Source organism: Macrobrachium nipponense, chromosome 25 (genome assembly GCF_015104395.2).
Source record: "Macrobrachium nipponense isolate FS-2020 chromosome 25, ASM1510439v2, whole genome shotgun sequence".
NCBI classification, from domain to species: Eukaryota; Metazoa; Arthropoda; class Malacostraca; order Decapoda; family Palaemonidae; genus Macrobrachium; species Macrobrachium nipponense.
The window spans coordinates 528,036-549,826 of NC_087214.1; the positions used below are offsets into that span (position 1 = coordinate 528,036).

The following is a 21,791-nucleotide window of genomic DNA, read 5'->3' on the forward strand; positions in this document are numbered from 1 at the left end:
ATCAGCTTTTTACAATCCAACATCAGGGATCAGTGAATCAATGAATCCTATGAAATGAATGGAGAAATAATTCCATCGTACAACGCCCACCTAGAATCCACAGCTTTTACATCCATACATCAGGGAATCAGTGAAAGAATCAATGAAATCCTGAATGAATGAATGAATGGAGAAATAATTCCATCGTACAACGCCCACCTAGAATCCACAGCTTTCCCATCAATACACCAGAGAATCGGTGAAAGAATCAATGAAATCCTGAATGAATGAATGAATGAATGAAGAAAGGGCATTGACAGCCCAACAACAATAAGGCAATGAGATAATGAACACCTTCCACAAACACCTCCCAATGGAGGCGATTAGGAGCAGATGACAACACATCCGCTCAGGTTACTTCTGTTACTCTCCTTCAGATACGAGCAAGCAACAACTGCTGCCCCCACCCCCCAATCGACTTCTCGGCTATCGACCGCTGCTACCGAAGATGGAACCAGTGCGTCGTCAGAGAGAGAGAGAGAGAGAGAGAGAGAGAGAGAGAGAGAGAATGATGTACGAGTATTTAAAAATCGACAGACGATATGAAAGCATCCTAAAACAGAGAGAGAGAGTCGTTATTACCGAGGGCTTAAAATCCACAAAACAGTGCATAAAAGTGATACACCCGTGTAGTACTGTATTTTCCCCCTTGGAACCGTATTTTTCTATTTGGAACCGTGTTTTATCTTTGGAACCGAATTTTTTCCTTGAAACAGTATTTTTCCCCTAAAACCGTATTTTCCCTTGTAGCCGTATTTTTCCCTTAAAACCGTATTTTCCCTTGGAACCGTATCTTCCCCTTAAAATCATATTTTTCCTTTGGAACCATATGTTCCCCTTTTTAATCGTATTCCTCCCTTGGAACCGTATTTTCCACCAAATCGTTGAAAAAAGCTCAGCAAGGTCATCACTCCTCTCAAATTCCTGGACGCCGTGGACCAACAGCAAGATCATATTACACCACAAAGTGGCCCGCTCCAGACCATAACATTTTTTCATGTCAAAATCCTCAGTTTCAACTGATTTTTCCCACCGATCACTCAATGCTGATGAGGTAGCAGTTCCCATTCACTACATAATTTTTGGATGTTCAAATCCTCAGTTTAACTGTTTTTTTCAACCGACCACTCAATGCTGTCTATAACCGACACTGATGGGGTAGCAGTTCTCGTTCATATGAAAACTATTTCATATTTCGTAACCGCGGTTATTAATTTCAACACGGATTATAAAGCAGCGATAACAATGAAATATTGCAACCTGCAGAATCATTCAATCTTGAGCAACGGCAGTGTATTTCCTCACTCAATTAATACTGTATTTATATGACTAATTCATATTTGGTAACCGCGACTATTAATGTCAAGACCGCCTTTGAAGCAAAAAAATAAATAAATAAAAATAAAAAAAAATAATAAAAAAAATTACACAAAAATGAAATGCAATTTGCAACATGAATCAATTTAGAGCAACAGCAATGTATTTATTTCATCGCTTAATGAAGTTGATACGAGAGCAATCCTCCGTCATATTATGACCGGATTCCAATTTGGCCAACCAATACAATTAATTTTAACGCTGGCTATCATGGAAGGGAATAGCAGTTTCTACTACGTAATTTAGGCCAAAGGCCAAGGGCTGTGACCTCTGAGGTCATTCTGCGCTGAAAGGGAAACTGAGTAAAGAAGGTTTGAGATGTGTCACAGGAGGAAGAGAAAAACACAGACTTCAAAGCGAAATAGGGCGTGATCCGACCTCCGGCTTACTCGGGGCACGTGCTAAGATTTAGGGTCTAATAGCGCGTTGTTCGCAGACGAAAATTAGAACAAATACCTTATGTTTTATCAGATATAATTTTTTTGTACTGTTCAACATGCATTTTATTATTATTATTATTATTTTTTTTTTTTACATTTTCACTGTAATCAATAAATCATAACTATCTCATCCTAAAATGCCTGTATCTTTAACTCGACGCGAAACATTTTTCAGACCTTTTTAGGCTTTCCTAGCCCTACTACCACTAGCCCCCCTACCCCAAAACAAACAACAATACAGTATGTACGCTAGCTCCCCGAGTAAGCGAAAATACGTAAACAAAATTAGAAATTGCAACTCACAACTCTCCGTCAATTTCGTGCAACAGCACTATATTGCATCACCGTGTAACGAATGAGGATGCAGTCGCACGCCCCCTCCCCACCCACCCACCCACCCCCATATCTCGCGGAGCAATCGCCCAGAGGGACTGAGAATACATTCGCCCTATAACCGATGAGGAAAACTGGCCATCTCCTATCCTGTCTCCAAATGGACGATCTTAAATTTAATAATCTGATGGGCTTTCGGGCTCCATTGCATTAGCCTTCTGCAATTGCAGTTATGCGACCTCTCGTAAAAACTTGAGAGAGAGAGAGAGAGAGAGAGAGAGAGAGAGAGAGAGAGGAGAGAATCAAACAGCTTGGTCAAATACAAATAAATAAATAAATACATGGAGAGAGAGAGAGAGAGAGAGAGAGAGAGAGAGAGAGAGATGGTGGTCAAACCGCTTGGTAAATTAAATAATTTATTTTATATAAATACATAAATTAATTAATAAAATAAATAAATAAATAAATAAACAGAGAAAGAGAGATATGGTGGTCACACCGCTTGGTAAAATAAATAAATAACGAAAGGAAGAAATAAATACAGAGAGAGAGAGAGAGAGAGAGAGAGAGAGAGAGAGAGAGAGAAAACATAATTTTGATATATAACGCTAGCGCGTACAAAGAAGACCCTTTGGTATTACTAATGGTCGAGCATTTGTTTAAAACTTACATCAGAAGTGCTTCCCCATAAATTCTTCACAACGATGCATTCTATCGCAGTAATTTCGTTGGTGTGAGCGCACATACACACACACACACAAAGACTTTCGCCTTATTAAGTGCATGTGAATAATATCTTCCGTTGTAACGACCATAATTCCCTGCACATCAAGAAACAACCTCTCAAGAGATGATTGTGATCTCTGAGTCAAGACCAAGTTCTGGCACCTACGAAGTCATTCAGCGCTGAAATGGAAGTTGGCTGTAAAAAAAGGTTTGAAAGGTGTAACGGGAGGTGGAAGACCTCAAAGCAGTTGCACTATGAAGCAACTGTTAGGAGAGGGTTAAGGAGAGTAAGATGGAAGAGAGAGAATAGGAACGGAGGTGCAGTAAAATGAATGAAAGGGGAGGCTGCAGCTAGGGGCTGAATGGAGAGAAAGGACATGTCTGAGGTCTCTGTCCTGTAGTGGACCTTGTTAATCCTATTTCTGGAATCGCTTCAGAAGTTAGGTGGAACACAGGATGTAGAATTATTATTCATCGGTCACACAGTACTCCACAGGCGGTGACACTATTCGGTGTCGAAAGAGGGACTTGTACTAAAGACACCGAACACAACTTTGTGATGACCGCCACCTCTTTACATTGCCTGTAGGAAAGGAGTACTTGGTCTGTAAGAAAGGAGTACTTCGTCTGTAGGAAAGGAGTACTTTTGTCTGTAGAAGGAGTACTTGGTCTGTAAGAAAGGAGTATTTGGTCTGTAGGAAAGGAGTACTTCGACTGCAGGAAAGGAGTATTTTGTCTGTAAGAAAGGAGTACTTCGTCTGTAGGAAAGGAGTACTTTGTGTGTAGGAAAGTACTTTGTCTGTAGAATGGAGCATTTTGTCAGTAGGAAAGGAGTCTTTCTCTATACAATAGGTGTACTACTTTGTGTGTAAGAAAGGAGTACTTTTGCCTGTACGAAAGGCGTACTTTTTACAATACGAAAGGAGCACTTTCGTCTTTACCAGCAGCAGATCACTTTGCAGCTTGACAGCAGATAACCAGGAGTAGTCCACAGCCCTGACATCAACGGGATGGAAATGCGTACGACCAAGGGCACAAACCAGGAACGGAATTTTAAGAGATAACCACCAAAACGACACGATCAATAAATCCACGTCTATAACAACTGTAAGTTAAAAACACTGCTAACATAACTAACCCTTCATTTTGAAATGGATCAATTTTGTGTACAGAATCATACCAATGCAACAATAATAATAATTACAATACAAGAATCTATATAATTACAGAATACAGAATCTGTCACAGGTCAAGCACTGGGACCGCCAACGATGAGGTCACTCAACGCCGAAACGAAAATTGACAGAAAAAAAAGGAAGTTCAAAAGGCTTAACAGGAGGAAATCCTCATCAAAGTGGCTGTACTACGAATCAACTGATAGGGGTGGGGTAGGGAGGAAGGGTACCAGCGGAGAGTAAGATGGTAAGAGAAAGAGAATACGAACGAATGGAAGGGGGTTGCAGCTACGGCGCGTTCATAATGATAAAAAATGACGCTACGGAAGAACAGGGGGACGCTGGAACGGGACGCTGGAACAACACCTTTAACAGAACAACCTGAAATATTATAAAGTACTCGGCGCTTCTGATTATGATCGCCTACATTATAATCGCATCTCGCTCCTAACTACGTCGTGTGGAAGGGATGGGAAATCCTATTATAGTGAAAAGGCCATAAGTGACATATAATAGAGAGAGAGGGAGAGAGAGAGAGAGAGAGAGAGAGTGTATATCATCATCTTGAGATAGAAGGCAATAACAGATATATCATTACCTTTAGAGAGAGAGAGAGAGAGAGAGAGAGAGAGATTTTTACGTGGCTAGGAACCAATTGGTTACCTAGCAACGGGACCTACTGCTTACTGTGGGATCCGAACCACATTATGTCGAGAAATACATTTCTAATCGCCAGAAACAAATTCCTCCGATTCCACGTTGGCAGAGCGGGGAATCGAACAGGGGACTACCGGATCGGTAGGCGAACACATAACCAACTCGTTCAACGAGAAACACGACTCCCCGAGTAAAAGTGTTAAAGCAGCAGCATTCCGAGAAAAAGAAAAAATTAGAATTCCAAGACCTTTTGGTAAACGATTGGGACACTTATTAAGAAAATGTCAAATGCATTGAAAGGAATTTCTGAGGAACTGGCATTGACAAAATCTTCTTTACAGAAAATTCAAAATCCTCCAACAACCTTTTATATAAAAATGTTATATCAGAAGAAGTCTTTCAAGCCATCTTCTAGCAAACCAGAGATAATTGCAATTTTTTTAAAGCTTCTGTAGTAAATGGCCACCAGCGCAGCCCTTCCTAGAGAGACGCGCTTACTAGCAGTTATAACAAAAACAATCATGTAAGCAAATAAACAGTCTTAACACTTATATAAACAATTAAACAGTCTTAACATTTCCTCGCATTTAAATAGATTTTCATCTACTTATTATTTTTTTTTCTTTTTTAATGAGTGGTCTCTTTTTTTTGTATTTTCCTTTACCTCCTCTTACAGGAGAGTCAGTACAGAGAATGGTTGAACTAACACCGCAAAGAAATAAAAACGTGATGACAAAAACTCAAAAGAATTCTTTTACAAAAAATTGACTGAACGTCCCTATTACATGAAAAACAACTCTTACATCGTCAAAGCTAAAACAACCACAACAATGATAATGAAAACATAACACATTTTTAGAAAACTGACATTGCCTACGCATTTACCAACTACGCTATAACTATTACAACAACAAAAAAGTGTAATTATTATACCGCAGTCCAACAATACTCTAAAACCGGGTTAAACTGAACAAGGGGGGCCTAACTTCCACAAATATTAAGACATATTTGGGGTAACAGAGGCCCCTAATAAACCGAGATTGTTCTGGAGCTTCCCGCGGCAAACATTTTAAACGCCAAATACATAATTCAGAGCTCTGGCACAGAGATCAGGAAAGCTCTAATTATTCATATACGCTGCTATAATTCCCTCGCATTTCGTCGCTTTTTCCAATCTGTAATTATTCGATTTTTTTCTCCACCCTGGCGTTGGAGTTACACAATATCCGATCTCTCTCTCTCTCTCTCTCTCTCTCTCTCTCTCTCTCTCTCTCTCTCTCTCTCATATATTATATATATAATAAATATATATGTAATAAATATTCATATATATATATACATAAATACATACATATATATATGTATATTTATGTATACATAAATGTAATATATATGTTATATATATATATATATAATATAAAATGTATATATACAATTATATATATGTAAACATAAATACACATTCATTTATGTATACTTATGTATACATATAAATCACTGTATATATATAATTTATATATACAATCATATATATGTACACGAATACACACACACACACACACCACACATATATATATATATATATATATATATATATATATATATATAATATACAGACACACTATATTTGTATATACATCACAAGTCCCGCCGTCTGACCTGGGCGTCCTCTGAACCGAAAAACAAAGCCATTTGCAACAGTCCCTCCCTTCCCCTAAACCTTTCACCGGGGATTCCCTGACTCCCTTCCTTAAGGAGATCAGCTGATCCACATTTTTAATTCATTTACTATATCAAAGAGTACGGGAGGGAGGGAGGGAGGGAGGAGGGGGGGGGAGGGGGGGGTGGCCATACACACGGGTCTGAAGCTTTTTAATGGCCTCAGTAAAAGGAACCTATGTAAATATGGTTTTAACAGCAGTTTTCAGCAACAGAGAGAGAGAGAGAGAGAGAGAGAGAGAGAGAGAGAGAGAGAGAGAGTTAGAGTTACAAGGATTAGGAAGTTTCGAAGACTCATTAGTCCATCCGAGGAGACTTCGCGTGCTCACTTATCTCTTAGAGCAGAGAGAGAGAGAGAGAGAGAGAGAGAGAGAGAGGAAGGGGGGGGGGAACACTACAATTACGGAGATGAGAGAGAGAAGAAGGGGGGGGAACACTACAATTACGGAGAGAGAGAGAGAGAGAGAGGGGGGGGAAGGGGGGGGGGGAACACTACAATTACGATGAGAGAGAGAGAGAGACCTTACCTTACCTTACACCTTACAGACCTTACATCTTGTTCGGGTTGCCCCAGGTCCCTCAGTGTGAGGCACCTCTAGTGTCTACCAGAGAGTTGCTAGTACATCTTCCGGTATATTTTGCATCTTCCAATCTTGGATGGTCTGGGATGCAGTTTAGATATTTGTCGAGCTTATTCTTAAACACATCTACGCTCACTCCTGATATATTCCTCAGATGAGCTGGCAACGCATTGAATAGACGCTGCAGTTATCGATGCTGGTGCGTAGTGGATTAATGTCCTGTGTGCTTCCTTATTTTTTTTCCTGGTATAGTTTTGGGCACTATTAATCTACCTCTGCTTGCTCTTTCTGATATTTTTAGTTCCATGATATTTTCTGCTATTCCTTCTATCTGTTTCCATGCCTGAATTATCATGTAGCGTTCTCTTCTCCTTTCTAGACTATATAATTTTAAGAATGTAGTCTTTCCCAGTAGTCTAGGTCCTTAACTTCTTCTATTCTAGCTGTAAATGACCTTTGTACACTCTCTATTTGTGCAATATCCTTTTGATAGTGTGGGTACCATATCATATTGCAATATTCAAGTGGGACTACGAACATATGTTTTATACAGCATAATCATGTGTTCAGCTTTTCTTGTTTTGAAGTGCCGTAACAACATTCCCATTTTTGCTTTACATTTTGCCAACAGAGTTGCTATTTGATCATTGCATAACATGTTCCATTCATCATCACACCAAGGTCTTTAAACTGCTTCCTTATTTGTGATGGTCTCATTATTAGGTCCTTATATGCATATAGCTTTCTTTCTCTGTCTCCATAATTTATTGATTCAAATTTATCAGAGTAAATACCATCCTATTTACCTCTGCCCAATCATATACTTTGTTAGGTCTCTTTGTAGAGCGTTCCTATCTTCATCACAAGTAATTTCTCTACTTATTCTTGTGTCATCTGCGAACTACTCCACTACGAATCTTAACATTATTGTCTATGTCTTCAATCATAATAACAAACAATATTGCAGCTAACACCGTACCTTGCGGCACACCGGATATTACCTTGGCTTCATCCGATTTCTCGTCGTTTGCAATAACTATCTGTTTTCTGTTGTGTAAAAATTCTTTTAACCATCTTCCGACTATTTATCCACGATATTGTGTTTTCTAATTTTCTTCGCTAATATATTATGGTCTACTTTATCAAAAGCTTTTGCAAAGTCTAAATAAACCACATCTGTTTCATTTCCGCTTTTCATATTTTTGAATATGTTTTCACGGTGGACTAACAGTTGGGTTTGTGTACTTTTTCGGGTACGAAACCATGTTGTCCTTTATTAAACAAATTATTTTTTATTAAATGTTTCATAATATTTTTCTTCATTACCCTTTCATACACTTCATAATATGTGATGTTAGACTCACAGGCCTATAATTACTTGCCTCTAGTCTTGATCCACTTTTGAAAGTAGGGGTAATATATGCTAATTTGTGCTCATCATATATCTTGCCTGTATCTACACTTTGTCTTAATAATATTGCAAGTGGCTTTGCGATAGAATGAACTACTTTCTTTAACAAAATAGCAGGAATTCCATCAGGCCCTGCAGCAGCTCCATTTTTAATTCATTAATAGCCTGCACAATATCAGCTTCATTAATATCTATGTCAGCTAAATATTCACTATTTTCATCCCTTACTTCTATGATCATTATCTTCATTATCTATTCTAGGGGTGAATTCTCTCTTATATCGTTCTGCCAGTATGTTGCAAAATTTCCTTTTTTTTCATTCGTTAATCTCCCTTCAATTCTCAGAGGGCCTATTTCTATTCTTCTTTTATTCATCTTCTTCGCATATGAGTATAATAGTTTGGGGTTTTGCTTGATATTTAATAGGGTTTTTTTCTTCCAAGTCCCGTTTTTTTCATTTTCTTTTGATTGTATAATCTTTTGTTCTGCATTTTCTATCTTACTTTTTAGTTCTATAAACTTTCCATGCATTTTTTACTTTTGCAAGACCTTTTTTCCACTTTCTGATTTTCTGGAACAAGATCCTTCTGTCTCTTGGTATGCATGAATGATGTTTACTTTTCTCTTCGGTATATATTTTTCCACTATTAGCTCCATATTTTATATAATATCTCCGTATTTACCCTTATGTCATCACTTACGAAAATGTTATCCTCCCCAATCTTTGTTTAATTCTTCATTAATTTTCTGACCATTTTATATTTTTTACTGTAGAAGTTGTATTTTCCATATCCTTCCCACTTTTTTCTTTCATTGCTTATCTCTATTTTCACTTGCTTTGGAATGAACTGTTAATTCTATGACATTATGGTCTGAAATACTCGCATTATAAACTATTATTTCTTTAACATAATTTCATCTCGTTCACAAATACTAGGTCTAAAGTATTTTCCTTTCTTGTTGGCAGGTGATTTATTTGTTGAATGTTGTATTCTAGTAGCATATCAATAGCTTTTTCAAATTGCCTCTTATCTTCTGCACTACTATTACTCTCTTTTTTATATGTATAAGTACAACCCACAATCTCCTATTCGTTCTTTCCATTCTACGAAAGGAAAGTTGAAAGTCACCAGATAGGAGAATAGTCCAGTCCTTGTGATTTCTACATATATCATCCAATTTTTCAATTATTATGTCAAACTCTTTAGTATTAGGAGGTCTATATATTACTATGTTCATCAATTTTTCAGATTCAAATTCTACCGCTATTAGTTCACATTCTGAGTTACTATATTTCTCATATATTTTTCCTTGTTTTTTGTCTTTCCCATATATTGCGGTTCCCCTTGATTCCTATTTTTTTTTGCTATCTGATCTATATAAGTTTGGAACCCTTTTATTTGATCATCATTCCCAGTCTCTTGGAATACCAGGTTTCACTTATATTCATTATATCTATTTCTTTTCATTTTGGGTTAGTTCTTCTAAGTACTCTATTTTTCTTTTTGAGTTACTCGTAACTAAACCCTGCGCATTCATCACTATGATGGTTTGCGTGTTTTTCTTTCTCCTTCATTTAATACTGATAGTAATAAGGATTTTCCCATGTCCTCTTTCCTGTTCTGGTATGTTGTTCTTTTTTTCATTTTCCAAGAAATTTCTGACATTAAAAAATCCAACTTTTCCATAATATTTGATCTTCCTTCATCATAATTATTAAATTTTTGTGTCTGAAATCTGCAATTTTCCTTTTTCTCCGTTTCTGCAATATCCTCTTGCATAATAAATACAGTTATTATCTCTTGAGTAGAATTTCGGAGCTGATGCTTTTGAAATTTTTTTTGCTGACACCTCTGCATATCTCATTGGTGGTTTGCTTTTCTCTTTTACCTGATATTCTTGATTTCTCTCTTTATTTGTTTCTTTCTTATTTTGGATTTTATTACTTGGTTGGTTATTTATTTGATTATGATTCATGGCTACAGGGTGCATATATTTGCATTTTTTGTCGAACTTACATCCTTTTCCTTCTTTTAGGTTTTTACATATTTTTGGATGCAGATCTCTGCAATCATCCCCATATCCATCTAAGTATGACATTTACCATATATTTCATAGTTTTGACATATCTTAGGATGTTTGTAGTAACATCTTTCTCCAAATCTGCAATTCCCTCTTTTCAAAAGGTTGCAGATTTTGTCTTTCTTGTCTATTTTTTCCTCTTTCACCCGTCATTGTATAGATCTGGGTAGAGCCTCTTCGGGATTTGCTTTTCTGTTGTCATATCGTAATTTATTTCTTCGTAGGTATGCTTGCTTTATTGCCTCATATGTAGTATCAATGAGTATCTCTGCATCCATACTTTTATCTTGTTCTTTGTTTTCCTTATTTTTTTCTGTCATTTCATTTTTGTTTACTTCTCTTCCGTTTTCCTCTTCTTCTTCACAATTACGAGAGAGAGAGAGAGAGAGAGAGAGAGAGAAAGGGGGGGGACACTACAATTACGGAGAGAGAGAGAGAGAGAGAGGGGGGGAACACTACAATTACGGAGAGAGAGAGAGAGAGAGAGAGAGAGAGAGAGAGAAAGGGGGAGAACACTACAATTACGGAGAGAGAGAGAGAGAGAGAGAGAGAGAGAGAGAGAGAGAGAGAGAGAGAGAGAGAAGGGGGGAACACTACAATTACGGAGAATGAGAGAGAGAGAGAGAGAGGGGGGGGACACTACAATTACGGGGAGAGAGAGAGAGAGAGAGAGAGAGAGAGAGAGAGAGAGAGAGAGAGAGAGAGGGGCTTAGTTTTCCTCTCCACTCCGCTAATTCCATATCCGCAATTTACACAAAACCAGAGCTTCTGGTCTTCGACCTCACATAAATCACCGGCGTTAATTACGCAGGAAGTGAGTAGTAGTACTTTCTTATATATATTCAGACTAGAAAAAATATTGGTTTCTAGGGGATGAGAGAGGCTTAATTCGAGGAGACTCTCTTACGTAATATATATATGTTTATATATCTATTAGAGATGGAAAAACTTAACAAATGAATAAATAGAGATATAAGCATAAGTAAGTTATACGAGCGGAGAATTGCTTTATGAATATTAATGCATTGCATCTACGCTTGACTTTACTGTGGCTAGATATGCAAACCATAAAAATAAAAAATCATAAAAACAAAAGCAAGTAGAAGAACACGAACAAGCAAGCAGGTCTCCTTGTCTCCCCCGGTGGGCTCCAGCGCTTGGGAAAAAACTGGAAAGGCGTATGAGGAGCTTTTTTCCAGACGCCCCATCTGGAAGGAGATCTGCTTTGGAAAACAAAAGCCTTCTCAGGTTTTGACTTAACGAAAAGTCTAGAAAATATGTTTACCTGGATGTACACTCGACAAGAAAACTGAAGATACAGTTTTCATTAGCTTTCGTTCATCCAATTTCCCATTTGTTTTTACTGAAAAAACATAATATCGCTAAATTTACAATAGAATATGAAAATATACTGCAAATTATATCATATAAGTTAAAACTGCAAAACAAAACCGTTCAGATACCTAAAAACACGATATATGTCCGAAGTAATTGGAATATCTCAGATGGATTCGTTCATAGAGATCTGGTATATAGAATGTGAATTTCTGATTTTAGTACTATGTATCACGACGACAATAATTACTCGTTTTGCTTCATGAACGGAGATATATTGCCTCATCGTAAGTGGTGAATACAATTATTTTTGTTTATACAAATTTATGTTTGTATTCCAAAGGGATTAAAGTTAGCTGACGTCAATGGCACTCAATGTTGCGACGGCTAAGGTAGGTTGAACAAATCTAGTTGCATCCGCAAGAGCGTTTTCTATGATGTGAGGAGGAGCCCTAGAACTCCGAGCGGGAAAGCGCAAGTCACTGGATACTGGCTACGTAACGGATTTCACACTTTGATTACTTTGACGATGACATGGATCGAATGCTAGTTGCTGTCTACAAAGCTACTGTCTTTAAACATAAATCTTAATCAAGGTTAAAGTAGCATGTCAGCTCAAAGATTTTCTGGCGATATGCTCCCATTACAGAGCAGTTCGTAGATGCCTACAGCCCTACACGACTGCATTTCTTTGCCGCGAGGCTGAGAGATCTTCCACGATATAAAACTTTAATTGCCTGTGCAATACATATTGAGTTATTTGTGGCAATAAATATTTTTTAATTAACACAGCTTTTTTCGTGAATGATTTGTGGATGAAACCCGATTTTCAAAAGTCAAGACGCAAATGACAACAACCTGTGTCTAACATTTTCCACGTCTTTTTACAATCTTTGAATGCTATGGCAACTGTCAAATGTAATCAAGATTAGGGTAAGAATTTCTTAGAGAATTAACTTGAATATTATGATCCTTTAAATTTTATCTAGCATAGTGCAGCACGACCTTGGCAGTCATATCATATCGCGCAAGCATAGGCCTATCGATAGATACTTAATTCATTATATTTTCTTCTGCCTTTCCCCCGTCACAAGTACTATAATTCTCTCTCTCTCTCTCTCTCTCTCTTTCTTTCTCTCTCTCTCTCCACTTCTAAAACATACTTTAAAAATATATATATTACCACTCAATCTCCCAAAGAAAATATTATGAAATTAAGTAGTTATAAATAGGCCTAAGCTTTCACATGAGCAAATTTTGTCTCTCTCTCTCTCTCTCTCTCTCTCTCTCTCTCTTCTCTCTCTCTCTCTCTCTCCCAGCTTTTAAAAACACATTTGAAAAAATATTATCACACAATTTCTCAAAGTAAACATAATGAATTAAGTATCTCTATAGATAGGCCTATGCTTGCGCGCTCTCTCTATCGTCATATTTCATCCTTTACTGTATTGTTCCTCACGATTTCCACAAGTACTGCCCAAATTTTAAAACACTTTCTCTCTTTGTTTAAGATCCGTCTTCAATTACGTATGAATTTAACGTGTTTAGTGTCAAATATTACTTATAAATAAGGATTCACAGTAGCTTTTAAAAAAGGATGATCGATATTCTACCCTCAACTCACGTTACCAAACCAACGTTAAATTAACGAATAATATAGAGCCTGTTTCTACATTCAAGTATAAATGATTATAGGACCTCAACAGAATCTTTATGGTGTAAAGTTGTTGGAAATCTAGAAAGCAACAATCGCTACGATTTTGAAGCTCCGCCCCCTTTCAAGAGTTGCCAGGTGTGGCATTATTGAACAATGTATGTCCGAAGATTTAAAAAAAACTGTATCTTAACTTTCCTTGCCGAGTGTACTTACTGTCAAGTACACGCCCATCAGGATTTCCTAGTATAGGGAATAAGAAGAAGACGAAGAAGAAGACGAAGAAGAAGAAAAAGAAGAGGTATTTTTTTAGAGGAAATAAAGCATGGTGGGAATTCCTTTACCAGTACTATGCGTAAGTATCAGCCAAATTATTACTATAGTAGATTCACATCAACCGCGCATTTGATGTCTAGGCCAATCCCTTACGACGCTCTTGATTGGCTGTTGATAAGCCAATCACAGGGCTTGAAACTCTCAGTCTCTCTCGAGAGTTCACATGGTTAGGATCGAAGTTCCACCTCTCCGGAGGGATACTTTTCCCTCAGGAGAGGTGGAACATATAACCTGCTACGTGAACTCTCTCAAGAGACTGAAGAGAGTTTCCAGCCCTGCGATTGGCTTATCAACAGCCAATCAGGAACGTCGTAAGGGACTGGCCTAGACGTCAAATGCACGGTTGATGTGAATCTACTACAGTCACCCACCATTCAAAATCCTGACTACTCTGAGATCGAATAACATGATTATTATCTATTCATCAAATATCATAATATTTAACATAGCCAAATTATTACAGCTGGCACAGGGATAAAAATTCTGAAAGGCTGGACATTACAAGAGCGAAATCATACAGTATTCGTAAACACTGCCCTTTCATCTGATTGGCCCACAGTGCTTTTTTGATGGGCCACAAAACAGATCATTATTTAATTTCAAACTCCAAAAATGTCCATATAGACGAAGCCAGTCATTAACTTCCGCAACAAGATTCAACAGAAATGAACAACCCATCAGTAAAAATAAAAATAAAAATATTTTAATAAAGAAATAAAAATAAAAACGAATGAATAAGTCAATAAAAGTAATAGCAATGAAATAAAAAGAATTATACGCCGTCAGTAAAATAAATAATTAAGAAATAGAAATAAATAGATGGATGAATCAATCATTAAAAAATATCAACGAAATTTAAAAGAATTAAACTCCCCTCAGAAAATATATTAATAAATAGATATAATTTGACGAGAATACAAATATATAAGAATGAAATTAAAGAATTAAACTCCCGTCAGTATAAAAGATATTAATAAATAGAAAAAATAGACGAATTAATAAATAAATAACAACAAAAAAGAATGAAAAATAAAAAATTAATACAGAAATAGAAAAAACAGACGAATGAAAAATAAAAAAGCTAATAACAATGAAATATAAAAGAATAAACCGCCCCCAAGTAAAAAAAAATAAAGAAACAGATATACATATGATTGAATGAATACATAAAAACAAATACCAATGAAAACTAAAAGAATTAAACTCCCGTCAGTAAGAAAAAAAAAAAAAAATAGTAATAAAAATTAGGAATAAATAGAGATGAGAATTACAAAATATTGACGAGGTGAAGAACAGCAAATATGGACGACACACAAAACATAACCTCTGGTTAACATTCGAGTTCACCTTGGCTTTTACAATCACATTTTGCAATAATGAATGAGAGAAAACGTGTACCGGGGTCAATACCCCCCGAACAGCAACTCCAAGAGAGAAGTGGTAAGTCTTCAATGACCAATTTGGCCCAACAGCTAACAAATATAACGAGGACGTATTAACAGTGTGGTGAGACATATACATATGAACAAATACATGAACAGCCGCTTTTAGTATGATTCGTGATTAGTACTAATAACAACAGATATGGTCATGATACTGATAATATAAATATATATATATGAATAACTTGATCACGAAGTATATAAAACGTGATGATATGTAAAGGGTCCGAATAGGACCGAAAGTACTCGGCTAACTCGCTTTTTCATTTTTTTTCCTTCGTGGCAAAAAAACCTTTATATATATATATATATATATATATATATATATATATATATATATATATATATGTATATATATATATGTGTGTGTGTGTGTGTGTGTTTGTATCAGGTTTGGTGATTTTTAATTTAATTTTTTAAATAAAAAAATAAAAACAATCATGATGATTTGATTTGATTTTTTTATTTATTTGAGTTTTTTGATTCGTTAGATGTTTTTTCAATTTTTTTTCTCAAAATGTATTCTATGACAGAATTACTATTGATTTCTCTTTAGTTTTAGGTTTCCATGTTCTGGCCTAAAGTATGTACTTGCAATTTTCCTTAATATCAAAATAAATAGATGCAGCACAGTTATAGCTTAAATATTAACCTCCAAACTATATTTTTCAATTTAATTTGTTTCCTTTCACAAATTAAAAAATAAAAATAAACACAAATAATGATTTTTGTAATGAAAAAAATCAATGATTTAATCACTTGATTAAATCAGTTTGATTCAATGATTGCCAACCCTGATATGTATATATATGTATTTGTGTATGTGAGTATAGTGTATATTATATATCATATTTTATTTATATATATACACAATATAAATATATATATCTATATATATATCATATCATATATATATCTATATATATATCTATATCTATATATATCTATATCTATATATATATCTCTATATATATATTATATATATATATATAGTATATATATATATATATATATATATAGTGAAAAGTACAATTGTTCACAATTAAGTTACAAAAAATATATGACACAGTAACATATTTTTTTTACTTATTTACCTTAAAAAAACAGAAAAAAAGCATCCGTTTCACTATATCCAATTACGAGTAGCTACAAACAAGCAAAGGCACGACTGTTATCGGTAAATATTTGCGCGTGCACAGGAAAAGACAATTTAAAAATGCATAATACAATTTGCTCTCGTTAATACGACCGTGGAAAAATTGTCAGAACTTTTGGAATGGAACACTTTACCTCATCAGAGAGAGAGAGAGAGAGAGAGAGAGAGAGAGAGAGAAGAGAGAGTGAGAGGAGAGAGAGAGAGAGAGAGATTACCTCTCAATATATATATATATCACACTTCTGTCAAGAAATTCCTTGAAGCATAGATATACCCATTAAGATATTGAGAGAGAGAGAGAGAGAGAGAGAGAGAGAGAGAGAGAGAGAGAGAGAGAGATTCTCTCAGTATTACACTCTTTTAAATAAATTCCTCGGAACACAGAAATAGCCATTGAGAGAGAGAGAGAGAGAGAGAGAGAGAGAGAGATTCTCTCAGTATTACACTCTTTTCAATAAATTCCTCGAAACACAGAAATAGCCATTGAGAGAGAGAGAGAGAGAGAGAATTTGTCACCATCAAGTTACAACAGTACTACTACTCGAGGACCCTTCATTAAAGGCGCAGATCAAAACGTTCCAATTAGTGGGACCTTCGCTGCTAATAATAATAATAATTCACGACAAATGTCAACAACATATATATGGAAATCATCACATGATAACATATCACAGACATTTAACTTCATCCACAATACACCACTAAAATCCGGAAGTATGATGGTGGGTGGTCAAAGTTGCATCTTTTTGAAAATGTCATCACACAGAAAACCATACTTCCAACCGCTGCCGTCGACTCGGCGTGAAATTCGGGGAGGAACCAGCTTTACAACAGGGGGTAAACACACGTCACAGGTCAACAACACCGAAGTGACACGGGAATACAAACACATCACAACACGTGACTCGGCCGGGAGAGAGACGGGCACGTCCTCACTCGACGGCGTCTGCCCGGGAACTGACAACTGACAGCAGGACTCACAGCACAGGAGCCAGGCTCAGCTCAAAGGCTGCTGCCACTATTTTCAAAGCAACCGGTACTTGTCCCCCCTCTCTCTCTCTCTCTTCTCTCTCTCTCTCTCTCTCTCTCTCGTATGTAGTTTTGGTTATGTTTCCTCTCATCAATCTTCAAGCGCTTGCAGTTCGCGTCTTCATAATAAATCACTACGTTCATATATATGCGTTCGCTATACCGGGGTTTGGCACCGTTGAGTCTGGTCAGCACTCGGTTGGGTGACACCCCCAAAACAAAGTCCGCATATTGAACCCTGCCTGAACATCCACCAAGTAGGGCGTAGGGCTCGCAACCTCACTTACAATATTCCACCAGCACCTCTTACTGTTTTAGCCATCCGGTCTAGAGCCACCTTCCAAGTCTGGCAAACTGCTCGGCGGTCACCCACCCAGCTGAACACCAAACCCAACATGGATTAACTTCCAATTGTGTACTTAAGAACAACGAATGATCTGAAGATGGTGGAATTCATTTCGTCAACCATACGGGGACAAACGGAATGTAAAATTCAGGCAAAAAGCCCTACCAAGCACTGGGACTTATGAGGTCATTCAGCTCTGAAAGAAGTTGGAAGAAGTATATGAATGGAGGTACAGTAAAAGGAATGAAAGGGGTTGCAGCTGAAGGTCGCAGAAACGCTGCACATTTTCATCTTTATAGAGATGTAAAGGAAAGTACAGGAATACAGTGTGAAATTAAAGCAGAGGAGTACAATAATATATATATATATATATATATATATATATATATATATATATATATATATATATATATATATATATATATATAGATATATATATATATATATATTATATATATAACACCTATAACATAGAATATTCCAATATTCTCTCTATAAATACGTACATTGTTAAAGCTACTTTCAGGTGATAAATTCCACAGCAAAAAGGGTGGGAAAATATAGTATATGTATTTATATATATGTCCCCTTTGTTCTTTTATTGCGTGGAACTTAACAACGGATGCAAATAAAAGCGGCATCAGGCAGCCTTTTGTAGGGCACTGAAATAAAAGGGCAACCAAAGTAATTAAAATGAAATTTGGTTGATATTGCATATTACCTAACAATATTGCGCTCTCTCTCTCTCTCTCTCTCTCTCTGCTCTCTCTCTCTCTCTCTCCACAACAGCACACACACATAATACAAACACAGTTATATAAATATATACATAACACACACACATAATTACAAATACAAAAGTTATATAAATATACACACATGTAACGTGTATATTTATGTATATACATATATATTTATATTAAACATTCCTTGTATATCTGGAAGGGTCTGTCAATCTATTAATAATACCCTTGTCTAGTCCAGCCCTGGAGCAAAGGAAGGAGATATTAATGGAAAGAAACCTTTGCAGGTCCGACCAGAGAAGAAACCAACTGACAGACAGACAAAAAGACAGACAGAGAGACAGGCCAAATCCTGATTAAAATGAGATGCATAAAAGAAAATTGGAAAATACGAGTCACAAAAGTACCGATCCAGCCACATGAATTTCCTTTCCTGAAAAAAAAAAAAAAAAAAAAAAAAAAAAAAAAAAAAAAAAAAAAACAAAAAAAAAAAAAAAAAAAAAAAAAAAAAAAAAAAAAAAACTAAAAAAAAAAAAGTAGAGAGAGAGAGAGAGAGAGAGAGAGAGAGAGAGAGAGAGAGAGAGAGAGAGAGAGAGAGAGAGAGATAAATTCTAGGCTCTCATGCGCGGAACACTTTCGATAACCCTAACATCTGGACACTCGATACAAAGGAAAAAAAGAAATAATATATATACCTATATATATATGTATATATATATATATATATATATATATATATATGTATATAATATATATATATATATATATATATATATATATATCTATATATATATATATATATATATAAGTTCCAACTCTTTTTCTCAGTCTCATAACAATAAAAAAAAATCTGGAGCTAAGCCCTGACAAATTGTTATATATGTGTATATTTCACCCCCCGAGCCACCCACGAAAAACAAAACCCGAAATAAAAAAATATATATATAGGATATAGTTTCCAAAGATCACGGGGGTATACCATCACCACACCCAAAAGTTATATACTACGCTGAACTGTACTCTCGGAATAATAAAAGAGAGGAGACGAGAGAGAGAAAGAGAGAGAGAGAGAGAGAGAGAGAGAGAGAGAGAGAGAGAGAGAGAGAAACTGACTTTTTATGAGTTGGAAATTTTACGCCACATTTTTCGAGCCGGTGAATAATAATATTATGGAACCGAGTCCGGTGTCAGATGCGGCGCGATCTCGTTTATGGGGCAATTTCTCCTACGATAATATTCATACTAATATTGTTACTACCTAATGAAAACAAACTCAACGCCGCCGTGGACGCCTGCCCTAACCATCCCCAACCTACCACGAAAAAAATAAAAATACCTAACGATCCCCAACCTACCACGAAAAAAAAAAAAAAAAAAGTCCACCCATACTAATTCATACAGAGAGAGAGAGAGAGAGAGAGAGAGAGAGAGAGAGAGAGAGAGAGAGAGAGAGAGAGAGAGAGAGTTCTCTGTATACAGAAATGCAAATCAATAACAATCGTCTTATGAGAGAGAGAGAGAGAGAGAGAGAGATGCAGTGCACTCCTCCCGATGATCGATGGCCGCCATAACAATCCTAATTCTCTTTTATGGGTCATAGAGAGCTGCCCAAATGCGAGATCAAATGTCGACCATTAACACAGCTGACCTGAGGCCTCGATTTCGACCGATTCTTCGCTCCGACATCAAAGCTGCGACCGGAAACTTACGATGGGTTCGTATAATATACGACGAGAAACGAGTTCCATCACGATATATTATAAACTGACGAAATATCTCTCTCTCTCTCTCTCTCTCTCTCTCTCTCTCTCTCTCTCTCTCTCTCTCACACATTTTTCTTCTTTTTTTTTTGGCAAATCGCACGACTGCAAATTCGCCAACAATATTTTTGTAGGGGGAAAAAAAGATCGAAGGCGCGCTCACGAACGAGTGTTCACGAATGCGTACCAATAAATTGCCTAAACTCAATCACAACGAACGAGACAAGATTCACGAATGCATACCAACACAATCTATAAGAAGAAACAGATCGACAAAGCATTCGCGAATGAGTACCCCAAAAAATCAATAAATAAAATAAAATAAAAAGGAACGAGGGCTCACGAATGCGCACCGAGAAAATGGGTATAAATAAACAAAAACAAGCGACTGCTCACGAATACGTACCAACAAGACGTGTAAGAAATAAAAAATATATATACAACACGAACGGACGTTCACGAATCCGTACCAACAAAACGTGTAAGAAATAAATAAAAAATATATATACAACACGAACGGACGTTCACGAATCCGTACCAACAAAACGTGTAAGAAATAAACAAAAACATATATACAACACGAACAGACGTTCACGAATCCGTATCCAGCAAAACGTGTAAGACATAAGTATAAATATACAAAACGAAACGAACGCTCATGAATGCGTACCAACAAAACGTGTAAGAAATAAATAAAATTTTACTTAACGAACGAACGCTCACGAATGCGTACCAACAAAACGTGTAAGAAATAAAAAAATATATATACACAAAACGAATGAACGCTCACGGATGTGTACCAACAAAACGTGTAAGAAAGAGATAAAAATAAAAAATATACAAAACGAGCGACGGCTCACGAATGCGTACTACACGCAGCAACGAAAACCAAAACCTGGAGAGATGGGAAAACGAAAAATCTACGGGAGAGAGACTCCATCCCACTTTAACCTACCTGGGGAAGAGGAGAGGGGTAGGGGGTAGGTGGTAGGGGTGGAGGAAATGGTTTCTCAGGCCCTCAAATCGTTCCCTTTATTTAGATACAAACGAGTTCAGGGACACGAAGATATCCACTAAAGGACTAAGCCTCCCACAACAAAGCTCACGGGTCTCCCCTGTGGGATTCTGTCAAGTTTTCTGAACTTCAGAAGTTCCAGCGAAGATGCAATGCGTTATTGTTTGTCCGACCCAGGAGGGGAGGGGGGCCGATGTAGATGGGGGATCGGGAGGGCCCACTTTCCTCCTGCAAACCTGTTTGTCCGCGCCCAGGCCGGGGTGGGGTAGGTAAGAGGATTGGGGTGGTGGGGGAGACATGACAACCACCCTCTACCTGTAAACCTGTTTGTCCGCCCCGGGTGGGGAGGGGGATAGGGAGGAGCTACCTTCCTCCTGCAAACATGTTTGTCCGCCCAGGCAGGTTAGGTAGGGGGATTGAGATGGTAGGATAGAC

The 21,791-nt window shown here is 36.8% G+C and overlaps 1 protein-coding gene across 2 annotated transcripts in view; it reads right to left on the minus strand.

Annotated features, from left to right (window-relative positions):
• The window catches only part of LOC135199239 (uncharacterized), a 47,033-nt gene extending 29,608 nt beyond the window's left edge, over positions 1 to 17,425 (minus strand). Inside the window, exon 1 of one of the 2 annotated variants that reach the window (XM_064227109.1) lies at positions 17,352 to 17,425. The gene's annotated coding sequence lies outside the window, so the exon portion shown is untranslated. The remainder of the gene's footprint in view (positions 1 to 17,351) is intronic. The other variant, XM_064227110.1, reaches the window with a different exon arrangement.
• Between the last annotated feature and the right edge of the window lie 4,366 nt (positions 17,426 to 21,791).